Source organism: Narcine bancroftii, chromosome 14 (assembly GCF_036971445.1).
Source record: "Narcine bancroftii isolate sNarBan1 chromosome 14, sNarBan1.hap1, whole genome shotgun sequence".
Lineage (NCBI taxonomy): Eukaryota > Metazoa > Chordata > Chondrichthyes > Torpediniformes > Narcinidae > Narcine > Narcine bancroftii.
Genome location: NC_091482.1, coordinates 35,708,186 through 35,723,518, shown reverse-complemented (window position 1 = coordinate 35,723,518; position 15,333 = coordinate 35,708,186). Strand labels below are relative to the sequence as shown.

The 15,333-nt window shown below is 48.4% G+C and overlaps 1 protein-coding gene across 4 annotated transcripts in view; it reads right to left on the bottom strand.

Moving 5' to 3' along the window:
- Positions 1–15,333, bottom strand: part of orai2 (ORAI calcium release-activated calcium modulator 2) — a 51,101-nt gene that overhangs the window by 28,206 nt on the left and 7,562 nt on the right. The window lies entirely within an intron of this gene.

Sequence of the window (15,333 nt, the reverse complement as noted above, 5' to 3'; positions counted from 1 at the left end):
GGCTGGGAAGATGCCAAACAACACTGGGTCCAAGTCTTCAACATCAGCTACAGCTGGAGTTGACCACAGCGACTCCATCTCACATCAGGTGCAATGCAGTCTGCATCAAAGTCATCACCTTGGGCTCCCGGGCAGGAGCAGGGATCTTGGGCTCCCGGGCAGGAGCAGGGATCTTGGGCTCCCGGGCAGGAGCAGGGATCTTGGGCTCCCGGGCAGGAGCAGGGATCTTGGGCTCCCGGGCAGGAGCAGGGATCTTGGGCTCCCGGGCAGGAGCAGGGATCTTGGGCTCCCGGGCAGGAGCAGGGATCTTGGGCTCCCGGGCAGGAGCAGGGATCTTGGGCTCCCGGGCAGGAGCAGGGATCTTGGGCTCCCGGGCAGGAGCAGGGATCTTGGGCTCCCGGGCAGGAGCAGGGATCTTGGGCTCCCGGGCAGGAGCAGGGATCTTGGGCTCCCGGGCAGGAGCAGGGATCTTGGGCTCCCGGGCAGGAGCAGGGATCTTGGGCTCCCGGGCAGGAGCAGGGATCTTGGGCTCCCGGGCAGGAGCAGGGATCTTGGGCTCCCGGGCAGGAGCAGGGATCTTGGGCTCCCGGGCAGGAGCAGGGATCTTGGGCTCCCGGGCAGGAGCAGGGATCTTGGGCTCCCGGGCAGGAGCAGGGATCTTGGGCTCCCGGGCAGGAGCAGGGATCTTGGGCTCCCGGGCAGGAGCAGGGATCTTGGGCTCCCGGGCAGGAGCAGGGATCTTGGGCTCCCGGGCAGGAGCAGGGATCTTGGGCTCCCGGGCAGGAGCAGGGATCTTGGGCTCCCGGGCAGGAGCAGGGATCTTGGGCTCCCGGGCAGGAGCAGGGATCTTGGGCTCCCGGGCAGGAGCAGGGATCTTGGGCTCCCGGGCAGGAGCAGGGATCTTGGGCTCCCGGGCAGGAGCAGGGATCTTGGGCTCCCGGGCAGGAGCAGGGATCTTGGGCTCCCGGGCAGGAGCAGGGATCTTGGGCTCCCGGGCAGGAGCAGGGATCTTGGGCTCCCGGGCAGGAGCAGGGATCTTGGGCTCCCGGGCAGGAGCAGGGATCTTGGGCTCCCGGGCAGGAGCAGGGATCTTGGGCTCCCGGGCAGGAGCAGGGATCTTGGGCTCCCCGGGCAGGAGTTGGGTCCCTAATTTATCTTATTTTATAAGCAGAGATTGTTTTATTTTGGTATATATTAAACATTATTTCAATATGAATTTTCCACTTCATGTTGTTGCTGATACAAGTATTCTGCCAATGTTCCTATACTGTTTTGGGGTTTTTGGTTTCATTTTGAAAACGGGGAGAAGATGGGGGGCAGGAAGGCGGCAGGGAGTGGGGGGAAGGCAGTGGGGAAAGCTGTACTTCTAAAATACTATTTATTAGATTAGACATTTAGTTTCACTTTACAGATTGGAATCTTCTGAAAACATCTCCCTTAGCATCTTTAGGATAGTCACTTTAGCCGCTTTCAAGTGCTCAGACGCAGATAATGCGGCGGCAGACACGGCTGGGAGTGCAGCTGGGACATTCAGGTGGCCACGGAGAAGATGCCTTTCTGTCACCTGAACGTGCCGGCTGAAGGAAAGCTGCGTCCGAGCGAACGCCGGTCCGGTGGACTGTGGCTATAGTCCCACTGCTGCTTCCAGGTGCAACGGGAGATTCTCCGAGCTGGAGAATATACCTAGAGGAGGAAGGTAAAGTAAGTGCTCCTCCTGACCGGGTTCTCCACTTTTAGGTGGCCACCTGAATTGGGGTGGAATAGGCAGCTTTAAAGTCGGCCAAATGGCCCATTGACCCTGTTTCAAAGTTAATGTATTGCTTCATATTTAACACTTTAAACTAGGTTTTATGGTTGTCTCTTGTGGTTGGTATGAACCAGCTGTGGCCATACAGAGTCTGCTGTTCACTAACTGAGGCACAAACCCAAAACTTATTCCAAATTAACAGTGTGCTCAAAGCTGTATGGAATTGATCTCATCCACGAAAGTCTAAAGGAACCAATGACTACCAATACTAAGAAATAAAAAAAATAATGGCCACTTATAGAGCTTAATGCTAGTCTTAATTATTTCTGTAACACAAGGCCAACATTGCAAAGAGCAATCTTTTCCCATCCTTGGGGCTGTTTAGGCTTTAAAGAGGCCAGACAGTTATAGTAGGAAATTAGCATGTGGCCCCAAGGGCTATGCACTACAGAGGCCAAATGGTGATGTGGTTCCAATTTCAGTGAACTGCAGCCAAGCACTAGTCTATGATTTCACAAAATGAGAAGAGTAACATTGTCTGCATCAGCAAAAAACCCAGGTCTGATGGGAATAACTGAACTTACACAGGAGGGTAATGAATATCCAATGAATATTTGAAATAGGTGAGGGGGTGGGGAAGAAAGAGAGATCCATGTACAATTCAAATCAATATTCTTATCATTTAACACCCCCATTCTCCTCCATCCTGATCAATAAGCCGCAACAGTGACTTTGTTTTCTGCACAGCATGAATAAAGTGCACCTCTGTCCCAGGATACTGATAGAGAGTCCTCTATTGGACTGTAAAGCACTCCACCGGGTGGTGAAAACAGTCTGATGGATTATCACACTCAATTGCCCACCAGTGAGAGCATCTATCAGAAACACTGCCAGGGCAGGGCGAAAAGGCATTATCAAGATGCATCTCATCCGAATTGTGGACTTTTTTTTTAACTCCAAACAGTAGGCACTACAGGAGCCTCTGCTCTCGAACCAGCAGGCTCAGTAAGAGCTTTTTTCCTAAGGCTGTCACCCTCACATTATTGCACCTGTAGCAGGGTCACTGCTGCTACAGCCAGGTTATTTCTCGAAACTTGCAGAGGAAAGAAGATACTCACGCCAGTCGAGTATAATTGACACTCTGCCTTTGAAAGTGAGCTCAGTTGCATCACCACCAGGGCGTGGCTTGAGCGGCCTGGCCACTGATTGGGCCCTTTCATCATTGAAGGCATGGGGAAAGAGCAGATTGCCTCCACTTTCACTGGCAACGGTCTGGCCCTATGACAATCGATTCGATGGCCCATTAAGTCGATAATCTCTTGACCAAATTGGCACTTGGTTGGGTTGATAGTGAGGCCAAAATTGCTCAGCCCGGAGAACAATTGATGTTAAGTGGGAGGCATGCTCAGCGCAGGTGTGGATGGCAATTAGTATGTCGTCGAGGTAGATGAATGCAAAGGGCAGATATCAGCCCACCGCATCCATCAACTTCTGGATAGTCTGAGCCGCGTGTTTTTAACCCGAAGGACTTGCCAAGGAATTCAAACAACCCAAAGGGGGTTATGATGGCTGTCTTTGGGATGGCATCTGGATGAACCAGGATCCGGTGATAACTCCTGATGAAATTCACCTTTGAAAATATCCATGCCCTCTGTAAGTTCGCAGTAAAGAATATAGGGCACAGGATATCAATCCAGAACAGTGGCCTTGTTGAGGTGGCACTAGTCACCACACGGCCTCCAGCCACCCATCTGAGACAATGGCTGGTGTCACTAACAGGTCTGCGTGATCGTCAGCCATTTTGCAGGCCAGTCCACGTCTCCTTACATGACACCCCTCCGTCCCATTGCTCGTAGCCTTAGGTGGCCTACCCCTGTGATGCAGGAGAGCAGTGTAGACTGGCTTATTACAGTCCAGATATGCTAGTTTCAAGCAGTTGACAGTAAAAGACTCCTTACTGTCAATGTCGAGGAAGAAGGTGGAACCATTGTCACTAATGACCTTGTTGGGTCCCTCATAGGGTTATTGTAAGGGTGGTCTGTGTGCACTCCTTCTCATGAACATGTACTGAGAAGTCTTTAGGGACGTTATGCTGTGGCTGACCAAGGACCCCAGTTTTCGCCGCAAGTTCTCAAGAGTCATCACGGGGTCTTCCTGGCATTTATGAGAGGTCAGAATCTCCCCAAGGATGTTAAAGGTGCTCCGTAGACCATATCTGCCACCGAGGCCTTGAAATCCTCCTTCGGCGCAGTACAAATTCTTAACAAGACCCAAAGCAGTCTGTACACCCAGTTGGGACCCTTGAGCTGGGCCATCAAGGCTACCTTGATGTGCCTGTGGAAGCGCTCCACCAACCCGTTGGCCTGAGGGTGATACACTGTAGTGTTGTGGAGCTGCATCCCCAGAAAGTAAGACAGCAATGCCTAGAGCTCAGAGGTAAATTGTGCCCACCTGTCCGAGGTTAGAGGCTCTGAGATCCCAAATCAGGACACCCATGTGTCAATGAGAGCCCGGCACAGGTTTCTGTGGTGCTATGTGATAACAGGACCGTCTCCGTCCACCTCGTGGAGGAGTCAACCGTGGTCAAGAGATATCTTGCTGCATGGGAAACTGGCAATGGTCCCACTATGTCAATGTGTACATGGGTTGAACCTGTGCCACGCTGGCTCAAAAGTCTGCATAAGCCCTCTCGTGAACCTGCACTTTGGAGGACTGACAGTTCGTGCAGGTCTTGGCCCACTAGCTGACCTGCTTATGGAGGCCATGCCAGACAAATCTGCTGGCCACCATTTTGACCATGGCATGGATGGCAGGGTGCACCAGGTTGTGGATGGCCATGAAAACTTGGCGCCTCTATGCAGCCAGAACGAAGGGGCAGCGGGTGCCAATTGAAACATCGCACAGCAGAGACTGGATACAGCTGTACTATAAGCATGGATCTCAGGGTTTGCTGCGCTTTGGCAAGGGCCACATAACTGATCCCTTGTGACAAGGCGTGTATCGATTAAATCATGGGACATGACAGAGTGTCGTCTACCATGCTGTTTTTCTTCACAATACATGCTAAATGTCTGTGGTAAACTCAGACACATAGGACAAGCATCTCTAATATCGGGCCGACCACGGGTCTGATACCTCATGGAAGGCAAAAGTCAGGGTGATCAGTGAACACCCTGAATTTCTGGCCTTCCAAAAAGTAACCACAAGGTACGCACTAATAGCTCTCCATCGAACGAGCTGTATTTGAGCTCTGAGGGGCCAAGGTGTCTGCTGAAAAAGGCTAGGAGTTGCCCGTACCGCTGTGCTGAAGACATTGACAGTTAGGGTGGACCAGAAAGGTGCCATTGGCCAGCACACCTTTGGCATTCTTGAATGCCCTGGAAGAGTCATCGTCCCAAGTAATGTCTTTTGCTTTGTTGGTCATCAGTGCGGTGGGGGTGGGGGGGGGGGATCTGTGTTACTGTTGGTATGAACCTGTGGTAGAGGTTCATCTTCCTGGTGATTTCTGTAGCCCTTTTAGCGTGCATGACAAAGAAATGTCGGACCGCCTCAACCTTCCTATAGCCCCATGTCTGTTAATCCTGTGCCCTGGGAAATCGATGGTGTCTAGACAAAACTGGCATTTCGCAGGGATGATATCCCAAACTCAATCGTGAGTGCACAGTTGTCTCAGGTGGACGGTGTGGTCCTTGCAGCTACTGATGAGGATATCCTCCAAATAGATGAACACAAATGGGAGGTCCTGGCCCACTGCGCCCATCAGCTGCTGAAAAGTTTGTGTCCCATTCTTTAGACAGAAGGACATGCAAAGAAATTCAAACAAGCCAAAGAGGGTTATGACTGCAGTCTTGGGGATGTCCTTGGGGTGAACTGGGATTTAATGGTACCCTCGGATGAAGTACACCTTGGAGAAAACCCGTGCAGGTTGGCGGCAAAGCCTTGGATGTGGGGCACCGGATATCTGCTGGGAGTGTTGGCCTCATTGAGGCAGCAGTAGTAACTACATTGTCTTCAACCCCCTGCTCATTTGGGCACCATATAGAGGGGAGAGGCCCAGGGACTGTCAAGAGCATCGCACAGTCCCTTTATTTTCTTAAATTCCTCCTTCAACAGGTTGAGCTCTTTGGGAGGGTTTTGGTGTGCCCTGGCACGGAGCAGGGGCCCTCGGTCAATATGTGGTGCCTCATCCCATGCTGTGGCTCATCTGTGGCACCACTATTGAGGGGAACTCCACCAGGATGCAGGCAAATTCATTGTCCGAGAGTATTATAGTGTCTAGGTCCCTGGGGGGGGGAGCATGTACTTTGGCTTCTCCCAGAGACGGTCTGAAAGGTTTTGGTGAGCACCAAGTGCCATCCTTGGAGGATGACAAGTAAACAGTGGGCCCGAAGGAAGTTGGCCCCTAGGAGCAGTTGTGTCACTGCTGTGAGGGTGAAGGTTCATGTAAAGTGGCTATTGCTGAAACGAGAGGGAATAGAGAGGGAAGTCAGAATAGAGGAGCTGTTGGCTGCCCTCACTGCTGGACCCTGCTTGCTGTTGTGGGGGTCGAGGCCAACAAGGGGGGGTAGGCCGCTTTATCTCGGCACCTGTGTTGACTAGGAAATGCCTGCCCAACAGTGAGACCCACATGTAAAGGAGGCTATCACATGGGCCATCCGTCGCAGCCATCAATGACAGTTGGCCAGGGCGTTTCATGGAAAAATGGAGGGTGGGCAGCATTGACGGGCCTACGCACTCCATCGCTGATGGTAGTAGCATAGCCATCCCGGGGTTTTCACTTGCCTCTCCACTGGCCTTGATCTCACCGTGAGCTGTTTGTGGGGCATGCTGATGTGGTCTACGATGCTGCTGGTGTCCTTCTTGTGGCAAAGCTGGAACTGAGCCTCAGCTTGCTCGAACCACACATGCAACTGCAACACTCAAAAGACTGGAAGCCGGAGAGAAACTGCTCCACGCCAGGGCGCAACGACTCCCTCCCAAAAAAGCTCAGCCTGGCAAAGGATATAGAGGAGTTTGAGATTGTGCGGCGCTCTCCCCTCCACATGGCGCCCAAATCAACAGGAGGTTGGAGACTATAAGGTGACTACCGCTGCCACCTCAATAAGGCCACCACACCCAAAAGATATCCAGTGCCCCACATTCAAAACTTTGCTGCCAACCTGCACAGGTGTTCTCCAAGGTGGACCCCATCCAGGGGTACCACAAAATCCCAGATCACCCCCAGGATGGCCTCAAGATTGCAATCATAACCCCCTTTGGCTCGTTTGGATTTCTCCGCATGTCCTTCGGTCTAAGGAGCGTGGCACAAACATTTCAGCAGCTAATGGATGCAGTGGGCTGGGACCTTCCATTTGCGTTCATCTATTTGGACGATATCCTCACTTTGCCAGCCGCAAAGACCACATTGTCCACTTGAGGCAATCATGCACCCGCTTGAGTGAGTTCGGGCTGACTATTAACCCTGCAAAATTCCAATTCAGTCTGGACACCATCGACACAGAATTAACAGACAAGAGGCTACACCCCTCCCCGAGAAGGTCAAGGCGGTCCAGCACTTTGTTAAGCCATGCATGGTAAAAGGGCTACAGGAATTTGCTGGTATGATAAATTTTTACCACAAGTCCATACCAGCAGTTGCACGCATCATGTGTTGATGACCAGCAAGGTAAAAGACATTGCTTGTGACGATAAGTCCTCCAGGGCATTCCAGAATGCCAAAGATGTGCTGGCAAAAGCCACCCTCCTGGTCCATCCCAGACTAGAGGCACTTACCGCCCTGACAGTCGATGCCTCCAGCATCAAACAGCTCTCTGAGGGCCAGTGGCAACCCCCGGCCTTTTTCAGCAAGTACCACCGCCCCCTCCCCCCCCACCTCAAATACAGAGGTTTCAACCAAGAGCTGTTGGCGCTGTACCTGGTGGTTTTAATCATTTCTGTTACTTTCTGGAAGGCCGGCAATTCAAGGTATTCACTGACCACAAGCTGCTGACTTTCGTCTCCCATAAGGTCTCAGACACTTGTCCTACATGTCCGAATTTAACACAGACATTCAGCATATTGCAGGGAAAAACGTGATAGCCGACACCCTGTCACGCCCAGTGATCATGTCAGTACATGCCCTGCCCCAAGGAGTCGAATACATGGCCCTTGCCAAAGCGTAGAAACAAGACCCTAAGATCCCTGAGTATAGGTCAGCAACCTTCAGTCTCAGGGTGAAAGACATCCCCGTTGGCCCAGGTAACCTGAAACTGCTGTGCGATGTTTCTACCGGGAGCCCCCACCCCATCGTTCTGGCTGCATGAAGACGCCAGGTTTTCGAGGCCATCACATTCCATGCCATGGTCAAAATGGTGGCCAGCAGGTTTGTCTGGCATGACCTCTATAAACATGTCAACAGTGGGTCAAGACCTGCACAAACTGTCAGTCCTCCAAAGTGCAGGTTCACATGATAGCATCCACAGAGACTTTTGAGCCAACACGGCATAGGTTCAGGCATGTACACAGTTTCCCGTGCGGCGAGATATCTCTTGACCACGCTTGACTGCTTCAAAAGGTGGCTGTAGGCGGTCCTGCTGTCAGAGAGCACCATAGAAACCTGCATCAGGGCACTCATTGACACATGGGTGCCCCGATTCGGGGTCCCAAAGCACCTAACCTTGAACAGTGGGCACAATTCACCTCCGGACAGCGCTGGCTAACCTTCTGGGGATGCAGCTCAACCACACCACGGCGTATCACCCTCAGACCAACGGGTTGATGGAGCGCTTCCACAGGCACCTCAAGGTAGCCTTGATGGCCTGGCTCAAGGGTCCAAACTGGGTGGACGAACTGCCTTGGGTCCTGTTGGGAATTCATACCGCTCCAAAGGAGGACATCAAAGCCTTGGTGGCAGAGTTGGTCTACAGCACCCCTTTAATCATCCTCAATAAATGCCTGGAAGAACCCACGATGACCCTTGAAAACTTGAGACGAAAACTGGGGTCCTTGGTCCCACGGCAACACCCACCAAATGGCCAGACCAAACATAACATCCCTAAGGACCTAAAGACTTGTCAGTACATATTCATAGGAAGCGATGCACACAGATCATCCTTACAAGACCCTACAAGATTGTCAGGGATAATGATTCCATCTTCGCCATCGGCAGTAAGGAGGAAACTTTTACCATCATCCGCCTGAAACTGGCATATTTGAACTGTGATGAGCCAGTCTCCGCTCCTCCTTGCAATGCCTTAGGCCTGGTTGCCAGTTGGGGGGGGGGGGGGTGGTGGTGGTGTCTAGCGGCCCCCGCACTGAGACATGGAGTGCCCTGCAAAATAGCCGATGAACATGGCAACCCGCGGACCTGGGGCTGACACTGGCCATTGTCCCAGGTGACCTCCGCACGGCAGGAAGATGGGGAACTCTGGTGGGAACACCAGCCAGGTCAGATTTCAAAGATGCGGGGCCCTGACGTCAGTGCCTGGGCCCCATATAAGAGCGACGGCCAGAGCAATAAACTAGTCTCATTTTCCAAGGCTTGGTGTGCGTGTCATTCTTCTTCACGCTCACGTAGCGCAAGCACTACAATATCACAATTTCACTTGTATCTGAAAACTTGTGTTTTCATCCATTTCATCCATTTTTCATCCATTTCCAACATTTTAATTTTTTCTTTTTCAATCTTTGTATTAAATTTCAGATTAATAAACTTAATAATGATGCAAAAAGATTGGGATTGCATTAACAACGGTTAACATATACAAACAGACATTGAGCAACATATGTAAACTGAGCCTCCCAATAATATTTTAATTCCTAAACTGTGGTAAAATATCCTGAGGCAGGTGAGGATTGGTGGACACAGAGGAGGCTCTGTGGAAATACTGGCCAACGTCATTTGAACAACTGTATCCAATTCAGCCTAACTGTGTAACTGCTGACACAAAGGGGGGGTTGTTACTGCTGTTTAAAAAAAACCATGAGGAAAGTCAAGACTCAACTCCATCTCATGCACAGGGAAATTGCTTACAAGTTTTCAGATCAGTCTATTCATGGGACACGAGTAATGTAGCCCCAAGCTTTCACAAAGTAACAACACAATCTAAAGAAATATCCCATATTTAGCATTGAATACCAGTTTATGTGTGGTGCACAAAAAAAAACAACCGTGAAAGACAAAATCTTGAGGGGCATGGGTAAAGTGAGCACTCAGTGCTTTTCCTAGGGTAGATAGTTCTAGAACTCAAGGGCATGTAGAAGGTGAAGGGGGAGAGATTTAGGAGAAGGTAACATTTTCAAGGTTAGCCCACAATCTGAAAAGAGCTGCCAGAGGAAACCACAGAAGCGGGTACTGTTTTGACATTCAAAACACATCTGAACAGATATGGATAGATTGGATTTAAAAGGATAGAGGGTAAATGCAGGCAAATGGAACCACCCCACAATGCCAGAGAGGACAAGTTGGGCCAAAGGGCCTTGTTCTGTGCCTTAGGCTCTAAAAAGAAATATCTGAAGTGATGGAAGATAGGCTTGCCGTTCCTCAGTAAATGAAGAAGCCTTTGACAGCCTATTATAAACAGACCCACCCCGACGCACGACAAATCCATAGTAAGTGACTTTAGAAACCCTGCTCAATTATCACCAGCATGTAACCTGTTGTACCAGAGGTCCCAGCATACTTGGTCACTGATACACAAAGATAAGGAAAGCTTACCATTCTTTCCCAAGACCGCATTTTGGCAAGACGAATCACCTGGCTGTGCTCCTTCTGCCGTCACACAGATAGAGCCTAAAAAGAGGTTCCAGAGATCGTGGATAGCCAGAAGGTTGTCGTCCCTGCTCCCTATTCCCTGTGCCAGCCCAAGATCCCCATTCTCCCCCCGGCAGCCCGAGATCCCCGTTTCTCGATTTACGACTAACCCAAGTTACAACCAATATTATGGTCCCCATTATGGTTGTAAGACAGGGTCTACCCATTCTACAAAACTGCATTCAAGAGTCCTTGCTTTTGAGACCCATTGAATCGGTTTTCGCATTCATAACACCCACGCACCCCACATCGCCCCTCCCCCCCACACACCCAGAGAATGAGGGGCTGGAGAGAGGTGTTGGTAATCTCGTTAAAGAACAAAGCATTCACTGCCTGTGAGTGCATAATATCATCACTTAGGAGGTTGGGGTCCCTTTAGTTCCATGAATTTAACATTTCACAGAATTTAACATGTGAAAGGGTGCATGGAAACGATTTTTCTTGGACCAGTGTGTACGGCCCTTTCCCCTTTCACATTTGCAACCCACTAAATAGGCGAGTAAACAACCTGCCAGGTGAGCTATTCATACTGGATCATCCAGATATCGCAGATCTAAAAGAGGGTTGGGTAGGGGGGAAACCGCCAGTGGTGACATCCCAAGTGATGTGGGAAAATCTATTGCAGAGGGCTTCAGACTGTTCACACTTGGAACACCCCCACACACCCCTCCCCCGCACACAACACAGACCAGCCCCCTCACAATCTGATACACCTAGTGTCAAATCTTTGTGCTTAATTATTAACACCTACACTAAAAACCATCAAAATAGAACTGCACTGATATTAAAACTACCAGACTGATGCATGCATGCAAGCCAGGTTGATTTTTACCCCCCCTCCCCCCCCCCCCCCCCCCCGCCGTCTGGTTTAGGAGTATTCAGTGGCAGGTGACCTGTTAAACTGCCAGTGTGAAAGGGGCTACTTCTATGTCTGATTTGACCAGAAAAACAAGAACCACTGCACACCCCCATGTCTCCTGATAACCAGGATAACCAACTTTCAATGTATTGACAGATACCTTCAACATCTCACTCCGGCAGAGCGTGATACTGACTGTTTTTTCCCCAAACAGGCCTCAATTATACCGGTGGCCAAGAAGAGTGTCTATAACCTGCCTATTTGACTACCGACCAGTGGCACTCGCATCCACATGATGGTGTCAGGTCCTGACACTGTACCTGGCAGGATACTGAAAATACCTGCCAACCAACTAGACAGTGTGTTAATGGACACTTTCAATTTCTCATTGCTCCAGTCAGAGGCTCCCACCTCCTTCAAAAGGGCATTGATCATCCCAGTGTCCAAGAGTGAGCTGCCTCAATGACCATTGCCCAGTAGCACTTACATCAACTGTGATGAAATGCTTTGAGAGGTTGTTCATGTCTAAGCAAAAATCTTGACCCACTGCAATTTACCTATCGCACAATCACTCCACAGTAGACGCAATATCACTAGCTCCCCACTCAGCACTCGATCATCTCAAAAACAGCAATTCATACAATTCATGGCTCTTCATTGACTACAGCTCAGCCTTCAATACCATTATTTCCTCATTGTTGGTCAAAAAGCTACAAATCCTGGGCCTCTGCACCCCACTCTGCAACTGAATCCTTGACTTCCTCATCAGAAGACCAGTCAGTAGGAATTGGAAATGTTACAAGCCCAAAGGACCCAAAACCCAGCAGCAATAGACATTAACTAAGACAAGTGGTTTTTAAAACAAAAGTTTTTTTTAATCAATTTTAAACATGAAAACAGAATCGAACTTTAACTTATCTCTATACTTAACTAACCCCCTTCGAATTCTAAGCACACGTGTATGTAAATTTAAGACAAGTTCTTTGGTTCACAGTTCAATCTCACTTCTTCTTCCAAGTTCTCTGGATGCAGGCAATTCTTATACTGTACACAGAATTTAACATGTGTAAATTTCACCAGGCTTTGGTGGTCGAAAGGTAAATGTTTACCGCTCAGGAAGGTTCTTGTAGGGTTTGCAGAGAGAGATTTGTTGTTCCAGGATTTCCATAAGTGAGGTACCACCATTAGTCACCTCAAGGTCTCGCTGATGCTCCCTCTCTGCCAACTGCCAGAAAGTCCATGTGACTCTCTCACTTGCAAAAAAACCCCACCTTCTTCAGCAAACAACAGGAGTGACCTTCCTGTGAGCACTTTGCAGAAAGGTACTTGTAGCCAGTTTGTCTCCAGTCCATTCATTTTATGACATCAGTTCAATTAGCACCTACTTGTGAAATGTGCATCACATTCTCCAGAGATCCTGCAATGTTATTGAATATGAATTCTTCAGTCTTTCAAATAAGATCTGCCTTAAAATGTGTGTATGTATGTAACCTTACTCTAAATCTTACAAATCCCCCAGAAAAAATGACTTCTCCTCGCTGATTATCAACACAGGTGTACCTCAAGAATACGTGCTTAGCCCACTGCTCTACTCACTATTCATCTATGACTGTGTGGCTAGTCATAATTCTAAAGCCATCTACAAATTTGCCGATGACACCTCGGTTGTCTGCAGAAGCTCAAATGGCAATGAGGAAGAATACAGGAGGGAGATAGATCATTGTTCATTGAGTGGGGTCACACCAACAAGGTGGTTTATATGTTTGCTCTGTGATGCTGCCACAAAACAACAAATTTCATGTTCTTGACAATAAATTCTGATTCTAAAGTGTTTTCAAAGGCTAGAGTTGAAGGATATTATCTCCTGTCTGAGTGGCAACATGGATACGTTCCAATTTGCCAACCGAATCAATAGGTCTATGGCAGATGCCACCTCATTGGCTCTACACAAAGTCCTCGAACACCTGGACAGCAAAGAAGCATACATTTGGATGCTCTTTATCGACTACAGTTCAGCATTTAACACCATCATCCCCTCAAAACTGATCAGCAAACTCCAAGACCTGGGTCTCAACCCTCAATTGTGTAATTGCATCATGGAGCTCCTCCAATCAGTGAAGACTGGTAAGAACATTTCCTCCACAGGTCTGTGTTCTTAGCCCCCGATCTTCTTGCTATATATCTAGGACTGTGTGGCTCAGTACGACAATAACACCATCTACAAATTTGTTGACACCCCATGGTAGTGGGGTGATTAAAATGGGGCAATGAGACAGCATACAGGAGATTGAAAGCTTGGCTGAATGGTGTACTAACAACAACTCAATGTCACCAAAACCAAGGTTTGATTGTGGACTTCAGGAGGAGAAACCAGAAGTACAATCTAGTGATAATTGGGGCAAATCAGAGTTGGAGAGGGAGAGCAAATTTAAGTTCCTGGGAGTCCCTAACTCGGAGGAGATATCATGGACCCAACACATGAATGCCACTGTGAAGAAAGCATCTCAACCCCTCTACTTCCTCAGGAATTTGCAGAGATTTGGAAGGACATCAAAAACCTTGACAAACCTCTATAAAGTATTGTAGTAGAAAGTGCGCTGCTAGGTATTGGGGGACCAATACCTTGAAGTAGAAAGCCCTGCAAAAGGCAGTGGACACAGCAAGTACATCACAGGCAAAACTCTCCCCACCATTGAGAAAATATAGATAGAATGCTAATGTCAGAGAACAGCAGCAATCATCAAGGTTCCACACCACCACGCTGCTGTGTCTATACCTAGAGGTATAGACATGCACTAGGAATTGTTGTTACTCTTCCACCATCAGCCTTCTAAACAAAACAGTCAGATTCATTTAAGGACTCTTGCTTTGAATATTATTGATTATTGACTATTTATTTCTGTATTGCATATTGGTTACATTTCTCTCTTTTGTAGATCTTTTCTTGAGTAGTTTTTTTTGCACTTCTGCTCAGTAGAAATTCTGCCTGACCCACAGGTAAAAGAATCTCAGAGTTGTATATGTACTCTGACAATAAACCTGAACTTCAAATATCACTTGGGCTGTTTCCACAGTCTGGCTAATTCAAGTTACAAGCTTGTAAGATGCAAAGCTGAAATCTCTAAAATATCAAGAGTTCCAGTTGACCCATTATTCTTTCGCATTCTCTGAGAATAATCTATCTCTATAGCCCTTTCCCTTCAGAGCTTTTCCAATTCCCTTCGGCATGAGCTTTATTTCTCACACCACTTGCAGCTTCTTTTCACATTTCTCTTTGAGTAAAAACCTAGCTTTTGGCTTAAGTTTGCCGATCACTGAGGGGACTCAACTGCACCAAGCACAATTTTACGAGAGGCAGAGAAAAAAAATGGCTGTTTTTGACATTAGTGTCCGGCAGTGATCAAGTATTAGGAAAGGATTCCCCAAATATTAATGTGATTCACATTCTCTTATGCATTGTACCAATTCCCCTACACATGCTCTGACAATAATTAGAAATTCAGGTCTTCACAGTTCATGGTTCAGGGAAAATTCTTAAAGTCAGATAAAATGCTCCTATCAGGCCTACAATGAAGACAGCAGTTCTAGAAAACGACAGCCATTTTCTACTTCCAAGCATGTTAATACAAATTAAGCAAAAGAATCTTGAACGAAGGTTGCCAAGTACAATCCAAAATAAAAGCATCTTAAAATGATGAATTAACATGGAAGTGATCAGACGCCTTCCTTCAATGAACAAGCATTAAACTAATTTAGACATGCAGCACAAAGGCTGGAACACATCACAGTCAAAGACAATAAAGAGACAAGGACAGATCTTGTTATCAGTATGCCGAACTGTCTGCAATACTGCAGACTTTCACTCGTTTTGCCTTTTAACAAGATTAACAGTTTTGTATTGTGAATAGCTTACAATGTTATTGGCAACAGGAATCA